Below are 12,901 nucleotides of genomic sequence, written 5' to 3'. Positions count from 1 at the left end.
TATATCCATATGATAGCCATTCTTTAGATGTTATCTTCTATTCATTTTATTCTTGGCATAAAATTTCTGAAAATATCTTTGTTGTTGTTCTACAATGAGATGAATTTTTGGTTACAAAATGAGTAAAAATCACTGAGAACCAAAGATCATATATAATATATGATCTTGGTTCTCAGTTATTTTTACTCATTTTTTAACACACAAGATACAAGATATATACTGTATATATGATCTTGTTACTATATAAATCCATTTTGCCTGAGGCTTTAAATCTTTCATAATGTACATTCTGCTTGATATTATATGTCACTATGTTGCATACATTTTTTTAAAAAATATATGTTTTTCATTAAAACATTAGATGCCCAGTATTTCTTTCTTTATACTAACAATTTCAGCAAACTGTATGAAAATGTACTGTTAGTGGAATGAATAGGTATAATTCTGGTCAATTATCCTTTAAAAATACTAAAATCACCATAAAGTTTAAACATGTACAATAGCTGGACATAACTGTGGTGTCTTTATGTTTTGTGAAGCTGTGTATTTCATACTAACTCAGAAAAATAGACAAGATCTCCTGAAAAGATAAATATTTGCTACATCATACCAGCAGAGGGTGCTGGAGTATAGTTCATACTGAAACTTTTATTGCAAAACAAAAAATCCAAAAATATGATTTATTATTTGAAATTCTTTTTACTTGAATCAAATTAAATTATTATTAAATTAAAAACCTAATATCTCTACTTTATATATGTTCATTTTTTCTTATAAGAAAATAAGCAACTCTAAAATCAAGTATGTGTGCATGAATACTGTCATTCAGATCAAAGAAACAGCAATAAAAATAATTAGATCAAGTCATCTAATCTTTTATATATCCTCTTAGAAATTAAGCTGCCACACTATATCAATTTATCTAGAATAAGCAAGATAGTTTTCCTTTATAGGTATGTATCAGATCATACAATATGTTACCTATGTAATATAAAATATTCAGATTTTTTAAAATAATCTATAGTATTGTAACAGCTTACATAAGCTTTCAGATTGTTGCTGGTGGTTCTTGTATGTTTGAATGTTAATTCCATATTTATAAAATCATTGTAGTTTTGGATTACTATTTAAAACTAAATCAGATGAACTGCAATTATAATGTCAATCACTTTGATGGATAAACATTTTGAGTAGAGTCACATTTGATTAAGGCTAATAGATAGCAAACAGGCAACATTTGGAATGAAACAGTCAAATATATCTTTGGCAAAAGAGAAGGAGCAAAAGAGAAGGTGGTGGAACATATGCTGGGACATTAAAATACAAAATTTAGGACTTACGCATTTACATCCAACAATAGAAAGCAAGCATTTAAGTCCAGGGGTAGCACATTTCATTATTTTATCATTGAAATTTCTAGAAGCTTTCAGTATGAGAGAAGCTATTTTCACAGGCATCCCATGTGATTTGTAGAGTGCAACTGAAAGCAGTATAGCAAAAACAATTTACACTGCTGTACTACATCATTTGTCTTTTGAATCTTTGAATTTATCAGAGCAATATAAAAATACTATGGCTTCATAATGTACTGTTCTAGTGAGAAAGAGCTATTGAGGTGAGATAAATGTTACTGTAATTTCTAGAAGATATGTTACTGATATGAGAAACAAAGACAAAACAGTGTTATTAATCCTTACATGATGCTTTGTATTGAGAAATAAAGCGAAACTAATAACTGAAGGAGCTTACACTTCCTAGGGAATAGGTTCTAATGAATACAGTTATTTCATTCACCAATATTACCTATAGTGCTAACACATGATTTCTTTAACTATAGTTTATTAAATAATCCCTAATTGAATAGATACCCAACATCTTAAGCCATAAACCACAATTTATGGCAATTGCAGTGGACAGATTCAGCAACTCTGACTCCAAGTCATAACCAAGCAAACCATTTTATAGTGTATTGCAATCTGTGAATTAATCTAGATTGGATTCATGTATTCTTATTGTGACACTTCAGATCTCCTGAAATAAAGGTTTCTGTATGAAATCATTCTATGTTTGTTCCCAGTGCATGTTTGCATATCCATTTGTATGTCTAGATAAAAGTTTCTTCTCTGTTGAAATTTAAACTATACACAAGAATACCAAATTATAGTGTGCAACTTCAAAATTGTTAAATCCCAGGTTGTGTGCACCCTACACAGATAAACGGGATTCTTTTTTTGGTAAATATATAATATTGTATTTTGTTGTGTTGCACCAATTCTAGAAGATTTTGCATCCAATGTTGCTGACACTATATTATTTTATCCGAACAAGATGTAATCCATAATGTGGCATATGATGATTATGTTCTGATCAAAGTTATAAGGTGATTAAGAAAAGGCTAGATAGTTTCAGAATTGTTCTTTTTTGTCATTTAGAAATGATAATTGAACTCTTTATTTCTAATCCTCTTTATTGGCTTGGCATATACCTCCATATACTTCAATCTAAATTTTTTAGGCTAGGTCTAGAGTTTAGAAATAATACCTATGTGGATTTTTCAGAAAACTGTGATGCATCCATTTTCTTTTTATTTATCCGTAACAATTTCTAGGGCATCCCTTCTTTCTGCTACCATGATCAAAAGAAAAGAGCTTAAAGTGTTTAAATTAAGGGAAGATATCCCTGTATATATCCCCAGGGATGAGGAAAATAGCTCTGAGGCCTCTCTCCTGGCACTTTCAAAGGGATAGGTCTCTCGTTTGAAATATATAGAAGAGAGCTTTTCATTTGTTTTTCAAGCTCTGGCTTGGAGCCAAGAGTGTCCTGGAGAGTTGCCTTGTGCCTTGCAGGCTAGTCTGACCTTGGAATAACAGATGCTGGAAGGTGTCAAATTCTGTTACTTTCTGTATGAAATTCAAAATAGCAGGTTTCACCCAACTTTTTTTTAAATTAAAAGGAAATGCAAACTTAAAATGAATGGACCTAGCTTCTGTTAAATTGATGTATAAAACAGGAATCTCAGCTTTGAGGTACAGTTTAGAACATGAGGAACGTAAACTGTTCCCAGTAGAATGACAACATCTGGAGCTAAACACCAAAAGGATGTCAGTTATCACTGCATTTCCATTTGGAATCTAGTATTTCATGTAATTTCATTGCACCATGCCATTCTATTCTAGACAGTCCATTATTCCAATCTGACTTATCTACTTCATTTTAATCTGTCACTCTATTTCAGTTGTTTGTTTCTGTTTTTAAAACATTCCATTTTTAATGCAACCATTTTAAAACTATTATTTTAAAATAGATGTCCTTAGAATGATTAAATACAGGATATTTGAATGATAAATATACTGTACTTTTTCTGGTACTTCAGTCTTATTGTGAATGCTGAATGAATATCATTAACAATCCTCTTTTTCCTTCTTGCTATCATTGATTTCTTTTTTTAAAAAAGGAGAATATATACATTCCACTAGGTCAGTGATGGCGAACCTTTTAGAGACCAAGTGCCCAAACTGCAACCCAAAACCCACTTATTTATCGCAAAGTGCCAGGGCTGCATCAGCATTGTGGTGCCCTCAGGGGGAGCATGGGGGGTGTGGCCCACTGGGTGGGCATGGCTGCAGTGGTCACAGCAGACTGGGTGAACGTGGCCGGGATCAATCCTTCGCCATCTCCGGGGCATCCCTGGGAGGCCACCACCGCTTGCTCGCTCACTTCCTGCCCTGTCGCTTCCAAACATCATGTGTCCGCTACTTTGGTAAACTCTGCTGGGGCAACAGCACATGTGCCCACAGAGAGGGCTCTGAGTTCTGCCTCTGGCACACGTGCCATAGGTTCACCACCACTGCACTAGGTGACACCATAAGACTTTAAGTCAACATATAACAACATGGAAACTTTGGCATTGCTCATATGGGAAAACAGTGGGCTAATTTCTCTATTTCACTTGGTAGAAGGCCATAATACCTGAGCAGTAAAAATAATATTTATATGACCAATAACTAAGTCAATTTTCCCATTAGTGACATAAACATAGCATTAGCTCCATCACTGAATGGCAAAAAGCCTATCCTCATTACTGTAATTTTGTCACAAAACTGGTAAATTTACAAATATAAATTGTCCTCTTTCTCTCTTTATGGTGAATTCAACAGTTTGGACAATCTTTCAGTTGACTGATTGCCAACTTTAAAAAGACTACAATGTTGTTAATAACACCTTAAAATAGTATTAACCCTTCAGGTCTGTAGTTATCTAGGGCCAAACATTTTCGGAGATATAAAAATACTCCAAGCCTTCTAATCTTTAAATTGATATTGTTCTCTCTACTTTCAGCAAGTATGGACTCCTCTAAATAGGTTTCTGAAAATAAAATAATTTACTCTTACAAAGGGGGCCGGCTATAAAAATTTTCTAAACATTTCTAGCTAGCATTTTCAAGTGTGAAAAGTGTTTTAAATAAACTACATGAAATTATTGAAGTCCTAGGAAAAAAACTCTGCTGGAACTGCCTAAAACTGAGTGTATCCAAGAGACAACCCACAAATCATTATAAAGAATTTGCTGAAAAGTGTAGCTATAGTAAAGCATTTCTTATGCAACAATTATCTGCATGGAAGAATTTTCAAAAGAAAACTTTTTTTCCTACCTCATCACAAATGTCTTCGTCTAAGGTGCACAGAAGAACATTTTTCATAAGTCTGAAAGATTTCAAGCGAAGTGCCTTGGGCTTATTTACAGTAGTTAGAAATGAATTCTTATAACTACACAATATATATTTGGAGAAAAAGAAGCAAAGCATTTGAAGAAAATAGCACATTATAAAATGGGGTTGGGCTATTAAGGTTTGAGCTTCTGTGGCAGCCAGTTGGAATGGCTTGAAAACTAGGAAGTGGGAGCAGATCCCAAACAACCAATGTGTAGAAGGATACCTAAGAATATTTTAAAGATAAAAGACTTCTGGAAGGGGTGGGTATCAAAATGGAAGAATAGAAAGATTGTTAGCTGCTTACAGGAAACATTTGGAAGCAATTGTTTGCAATTTCTTTTGCAAAAACATGCATTATAAAATAGTGGTTGAAAGAGTGGCAAACTGACACACCTTCCTGGTTAATTACTCTCTTATTCGTAATCTGTAAAAAACATAAATAACAAGGATGCATTCCAACTTTAGAAAGATGTTTTGTTTAACTTTGTATCATTTAAAGGTTGTATCAGCCTCTATTTATTTACAGATTCTCTAAAACATATAGTTTGACCAGATGTCCCTAAGCTCTTACAAGTAACTGCTTTAATCATAATTTCTAAGAAACATGTCTTAAATGCGTAGTGTGTCATTTTAAACTTGTACTTCAATGTTTGTATAATTCAATCTCTACAGAATCTATTTACTAGTCATGTCTCTAACAATTTAATCTCTACTGGATCTTGAGACCCTACAAAATAAACTCTGTAGCGGGGAGCATAGAAAAATATGTACATAGCAGCAGAGCGTAGTTGAGGTTTTATTTTTGGTTGATATGTATTCCATTTACAATTTTAATAAAGCAGTATATGGAACAACTTCAATATTGTGGTACATTTTAAGTGTAGAAATGATAAAGTATTTCTATAACCTATTTGAGTTTATACCCAAAACCAATTTGTATTAAGTCACTGAGTTGATGTCCCAGAAAATGAAACATCCTATCATATTTGTTTACTGAGCACAAGTATATTGATGTTGGCAACAGTACATTAGATAGCTATGCAGATGTATCAGCAAGGAAAATTAAACTTAAAATGGAAGAGACGGAAATTAAATACTTTATGAAAACATATGCAGAGTTAATTATGATGTCTATTTAGGGGGAGGGTAATTGCACATAACCAGAATTAGAACTCGATAACACAGCAGATAGAAGAAGTTGTCCACCCTTTTCTGTACTCCAAACCTAAGCTAGATATTGCCTGCTTTGTACGATGGGAAACTTCCAGGGAAATCCTTGGTAGAAACTAGACTGGGAAATAGGGTGAAAAAAATACCGGAAGGGAGAAATGCCAAATCTTTATTGATTGTTGATTTTATTTATTTATTTATAGTGCTTATAACCTATCTTAATTCCAAAGACCCCTGGAGGTATACAATAGTGTAAATAAAATAAAAAATGAAATAACAATAAAACCATAATCACATTTTGGCCAAGGAAAACTTCATGGATGTGTTTACAAAGTCACTTGGAGTCCAGCCCAATGGACAATTTACTTTGTATACACTTCAAAAAAATTATAACCATGCATAAAAGCAGCATACAAAAAAGGCTGTTAAGTCTTCTATTATAAGAATGTGTTTTTCCCAACATATGGTTAGCACTAACTTTTTAATTTTAAGAACTACATTTATGTATAATCAGTTTTTTTAAAAAAAAATGTCAAAAAGCTATGCTTGAAAGTGAAGAATTATATTGATTATAAAATGAATAGTTCTATAAAATTAGACTGTAAATTCATGATCATCATAATTTCTGTTATTGGTTATAGAAGACATGAAGGCGATGTGTTAGTTATATTATTAAAACATTCAACAAGTTTAGATTCATAACAGTGAAGGGGAAGTCCCTGACCCTGTTGGCCAGTAAAGACCACACAGCTTGTTTGTTGTGTGCTGCACAAGGGACAGAATGCCCATTGAGAAAGGGCAAGGCAAAAGTGATCTTGCTATATAGTAATCTTGTTTACTTGAAAAAGACATTTGCAACCCTCTCCCTTTGTAGCTAGCCTATATTTTTACCCTTTGATTTTATTTAGTCAACAAGCTTTGAGTCAGGGGCCAACCTCTTCTTTTCCAGTAACTAGACCCTGACTTTGCAGTTTTAGCTCCCTTAGTAAGCAATTTGTATCTTATATTTTTAAGGATATTGCTAAGTATTAAAGCATATCTAAAGTCATTTTGTTAGGCCAAGCTGTTTCTTAATTATTTTTTTCCCTTCAAGGGATGATAAATATAAAAGGTTATTCTCACTTATTGCAATCTATCATTGTATAGAAATATAGGGCATTGGGTGTTTCCTTCATCAGATTGGTAGGACAGCTGAGTTCACATGCACTGGTATCTGACCAACAGTGATTGGGATGAGGAATTCTATCATTCAGCAACATAGGTGTAAGGTGTGATATCATGTGGCTATACCAACTTAAAATAACAGTTCAGGCAGTCCCAGTTGACATTATTAGGTGAATCCTGTGCAGGGTTAAATGTCCTGCAGACATGATCACCTTTTGCAACCTCCTGCTGGCTTCCCCACTGACTTTGCTTATTGGGGAGCCAGCAATAAAGGTTGCAAATGATGATCATTAGGACACTGTGATGTTGTAATTGCGAGCTGGCTGCAACCACCTGTCAGGCATGAACAGTCAGATCCACAGGTAAAGCTTCCAGTTGATTGCTTCATTGTTCAAGACTATACACAGGATTGCACCTATGTAAAAGAGTCCACTTGACTTCTACTCCTGATTTTGTCAGTCTTTCTCTGACATCACCTCCTCCTCAAAGCATCCCTCCCCTTTTTCCATGGCATTTTCATCATCTGAGTTCACATAGGAACTTGAGGCGCTGGAAGTGAAACCATTTGAAAGGAGTTCTCCTTTCCTGAGTCTGAATCAGGGGGCGCTAGCTGGCTGGTAGCATTGACTGCAAAACATTTAGATGATTAGCAGGTTTCTCTCTCCTTTTCCTCAGGAAGCAAAGGGAGAAATGATGGTTGGGCATCATCAATTGTCCCATATCCATCTAGAAGTGCTCACCTTGTTTGGTTATTTATACCTTGTTTGGTCATTTATACATTGCTTGGATAGTGCAGGACAGGGAACTGAGAGGTCATGGCTTATAAGGGAAATCTTGATGGATCTGCTGCATTAAACTGGGGCTATGGACATATCTGGCATTTTCCCAGGAATGTTTGGAGTCCTAGTAACCCAGCCAGTGAGTCAAATACTACATGCCTTTACCCCTTCACTTAAAATCCAAACTCTTTTTTACTTCATACTCTTCCTCCCTTTGCACAATCATTGGTGGCAGTGGTGGGTGCTCCAAGCATAGGTTGCTAGAATGTTGTCATTGATTAGTAAGGAACAGTGAAAAAATGAGTTGACTTTCATGGAGTTGACTTTCACTCTACTGGTGGTTCTTCTTGTAGGATTCCTTAGCTTGCTGCACCTGCTGTTTCAACAGGGCTTGTCAAGCCAGCTGCTGTTGCAAAAAATCCACTGCTTCAGGGATGCAGCTCTCTTTCCTTGAAGCCGTCAGTAAGACCTTTGGGTATTTCCCATACAAAACCTGAAAGGGAGTCAGTCATAGCAACTGATCTGTGGGAAGCATTATTATAGAAAATTTCTTCTAGGGGAAGCCATGAGGGCCAGTTATCTTGGCTGTAGATGTACTGATGCAGCATCTGGCTGGTTTTCTCGGCCTTACCATTCATGGCAGGGTGATGGGCTGAGGACAAGCTAACCTGGACATTCAAAAATTGGGAAAGTGACTTCCAGAACCTGGAAGTAAATTGACTTCCCTGTCTTATAAAACTCTGTGTGCCCTGTTTCTATAGTGAAAGACATGGTCCGAAAGAAGTTGAGTTGTTTCTTTGACCGTGGGCAAACCTTTACAATGGATGGAATGAGTCATTTTGGTAAAAAAAAAAGTTTCATTACAACTAGTATAGATGTATAGCTATGGACTGGAGGTAAATCAGTAATAAAATCCATAAGACCATACACCAAAGATGGAGTGAGGCTTAGAGTGTCATAAGAGCCCTGGTGACTTTTAATGGTGGGATTTAGCCCTTCTGCAGGGGTGGCAAGATGCAACATAGCCATGACATCCACTACCATTTTAGGCCAACAAAAGTCTCTTAATGTTCTGTGCAGCATCTTGAACACTTTTCCATGCCCTGCTCTCTGGTTATCATGGCATGCTAATTCTTGGAGCCCGATACATATATAATGTATAAATCAATGCTAAATCTCTGTCTTGTTTCAGGGGCTTCAATTCTTTTTGTCACTCCTATTTGCACTGGTTCTCCCCCATCGTCCCTACCAGCATCAGTGGAGAGAAAGCTGAATAGCAAGACTTTGAGGTCAGCTCTCTTGCTTCAAATCTTTTCCAGGTGTGATCACACAAAGTTGATAGAGTTGGTCTAAATTCTGTGGAAATCCTTGTTTTATGAGTTCAGTGCTGATCTGAGTCCTAAACTGAGCAATTAGGGCTGCCTCCTTCCAATCTAGTCTGCAGTGATTAATTTTAATTTTGCTATGTACGCTCTGACCCTGTTTAAGATGATAGATCCAGAGGGTGTGTCACTACTCTTATAGAATATCCAAAGTGACTTCTGAAGTTGACCATAAATTTCTGATAATTATTCATAATTGGGTCATTGTTTTCAATGATTGGAAGTGCCCATTGAGCCACTGATGCTGTTAGCAGACTCAATGCAAATGACATCTGTGAGTGGTCAGTTGGGAATTTTTCTGCACAAGTTTCCATAAGCAACACATTGCACTATGAAGGTTTTCACCTTTTCTTATTCTCCAAATCTTTCTGGTAAACGTGCATGGCTTCTCTGTACCACTGGTTGCACCTTTGGAGCTGTGGGTGATGCCAGAACAGTTGATGCTACTCACTATGCCAGATTATGTATCTGTTGCACTAGTTAAAAGTACTGTTACTGTCAAACAGCACACTTCATTCTCTGTTCTCTACTCCATCCTGACACCACAGTACAGTATTCAGTACTCCCTGGTCATCAGTTGCTCCTGGTTGGGAATCAGTTGCTATCCCAGTAGTTGTTTTAGCTGCCCAGAAAAAAGTTTGTGAGTTTGAAAATATTAATGTTAGATGCGAACAATCAGATCCACATGTAAAGGTGCTAATACACTTTATTGCTCAATCCTATACACAGGAATCTTCTCAAACAGTTTGCACCTGTGTAAAACAAGATAAGGTTCAACAGCATTCAAAGGGGGATTGGACTTTATCTTCTGAACTAATTCCCTGCTTGACTCCTCCCCCTGGTTCTGCCAATCTCTCTTTGACACCACCTAAATCACAGTCATGTGACTGCAAGAATATAGCAGCTACAAATATGAGGATCACATCATAACCTCCATTGTTCAGTGCTGATGTAATGTTAAATAGTTGCTTAATAATTAAGCAAGGACTATCTGGATCACTGAATTACAGCTGATTGAAGTATAGGATATTAATTCAGCAGTATTTGAGAGCTACCTCTGTCTTTAAAACCGTTTTGGGAAAATGTGTTTGCATGATTAATATGGAAGTAATATGGAATATGGAAGGAAGTTATATATTTTGTTCCTATCCCAATTGGTATTGTTGTCTTCTGATTTTGTTCAGCAGAATTTTAACCATTATGTGTCCAGTCCTACAGGAACAAAAAGTTTAAGCCACCACTAAACCAAACATAAAGGAAAAGAAAACAAAGAAACCATAAGACTGTAATATAATATAATGGCCCCTGTTTCAAGCCTCTTTTCTTTTTCTGTAGATTTTCTCTGTACTCGAATGTCCTGCTCACTGTTCTGCCATGGTGCTAGCCAGAATTCCACCCATGGCAGTCTGTGTTAGGGGTAAGCAACCCTTAGGAGAAGTGAAAGAGGATAAGGATAAAGTGGCAGGATACCACAGTGTCTTGCTGTAGCAAGCATAAAAATAAGGTAGAAATTCCAGTAAACAGGAAAATGCCCACTATGTAATTTCATAATCTTCAGCTATCTGTTAATCTCCAGCTAATCTTCAGGATATGTTTTCAAGCTGATACGGACTCAGAAAACTGGTATGTAAATAACATAGAAGTTCATTCATAAAAACACTCACTTGTTTACTGCAAAGCCATTAGAAAGAAGTCTGTAGCCTAATATCTTAGGAAATAATTCTAATGGAATTTATTTTTTACTGAAATTCTTACAGTCTTCTCTGTTAAAAAGTGTTTATATGAATTATGCCTGAAAAAGAATTACTTTTGGACTAAGTCAATTTTCCCAGAATATAACATTAATTTGCATAAAAGTTTTATGGAGGCAAAGGGAGACTATATGTTTCAAATGGAAGGAACCATAGTTTGGACTTCAAAGAGTTATTCATGAAACTTTTGAATATTTCAGTCATAAAACTAAATATAATTTTATAAATCCCATGCAGAAATGCTATATTTACTGTATGTATACCGAGGGAGCCAATTTTATGTAGTGATCAGGCTAGAAAGTGGAAGAATGTGAGTTCTAGTCTGCCTTAGGAACAAAAGGTGACCTTGGACCAGTCACTTTCAGCTCTAGAAAGGAGGCAGTGGCAAACCACTTGCCAAGAAAACTGCAGAGAACTGTTCCTTTCTGATTTTATGGAAAATATATTCTTGTTCTTTTTTCAATAGATTGATGTTATACCTTTCTTTTAAGGTTTAATTAAGTGCCTCCCCCCATTAAAGTTGTTTGTGAAGAGTATCTATTTGTAAGATTTTTTCAGAATAAAGGTAGACTAATTTGTTAACAGTTAACTGAACACTTTAAAAAGGGCAGTCCAAAAACGTAGAGACTCTAAAGGCTACCAAGATTATTTAAAGTTATGTAGCATGTTTTGCTTGGCTCCCATTTTTCTTGGCCCTATCGCCTTCCAAAGTGTACTTCTAATTTACTACTGCTGCCAGTCAGTGCTTAAATTACATGAGAACTGGAGCATGCATAGCTCCTTTATTTTACTTACTGCTTTCTTATCTACTGGTTTTAAAAGGCATGATTTGGTTGAACTCATGAGAAATGAAGGTCACAGGGTGAAACTTATGGATTTAATTATGATTACTGAAGCATTTCTCTGTAATTTTCTCTATAATTTAAGCATTGTTGTAGAATTGTACTGGCTTCATTCTCTTCTACTTACTCACCCCCTTTCTGGCATATTTAAGCAAACATTGCTTGCTCCAAGTCATTTCCATATTGTACCTAAAACTATCCTACATCATCCAAATGGCTACCCAGAGAGTGGTAGGAACTTTACTTAAGAGGTCCTGGTGCATTTGATCAAGGGAGGGGTCTGAAATGGAAGAAAGAGGACACAGAGGGATAGAATCAGGCATATGAAGAAGGCGAGAACTGAATATTCAGCAGAAGAGGGGACGTCCAAATAGATGCCATCAGGTTGACACAGTAGATGGTGCAGCCCAATTTGCATAAAAGATCACGGCCTAAGAGATTAATGGGGGAGCAGGGACTAAGGAGGAAAGCATGGTCATGAGAAAGAGGACCCAAGGAAATAGTGGTTAGGAGGGAGACAGGATGTGGGACAGAGACATTAGTAACCCCAATAGCATGGACAACCTGTTGGGAAGGTTTAACATGAGGAAAGTCAACAGCCCACAGGGTAGAATGGGCAGCACAAGTATCCACAAGCAATTTAGTGAGATGATTGTTGATAGAAGCAGGAAGCTCAGGGTTAGAAGCATTGAGAGGAATGAGAGGGTATGCAGGGGAGGGAGTAAAGTTGCATGGCTCCGGGCTGTCCTAATGTTTGATGGGAGAAAGATCCTGAGTGTGAGTGGTGGGTTGAGGGGTAAGGGTGCGAGGGGCCTGAAGGCCGGGAGAAAATGGATAAGGACAGGCAGAATTAAAATGGCCTTCCAAGCCACAATTAAATCAACGAAAGGTTTTGTGGAGTGAAAGAAGTAGGAAAGTCAGGAGGGACCAATCTAGGGTGGGAATGAGGGGTCAGAGTGGTCAGAGGGTTATCAAAAGCATGGAATTGCAAAGCATGAACTTAACTTCCTTTTCTTCTTTCTTTTGTTTAAAGGAAGAGGAATAGTGTTCAGCAATATCTACAATTTCAGAAAGAGACTTTGCTTTCCACTCAATGACATTA

Source organism: Protobothrops mucrosquamatus, unplaced genomic scaffold, assembly GCF_001527695.2.
Source record: "Protobothrops mucrosquamatus isolate PMUCROS unplaced genomic scaffold, P.Mucros_1.0 scaffold_185, whole genome shotgun sequence".
Classification (NCBI taxonomy): Eukaryota; Metazoa; Chordata; class Lepidosauria; order Squamata; family Viperidae; genus Protobothrops; species Protobothrops mucrosquamatus.
Note: the sequence above shows the minus strand (reverse complement) of the source record.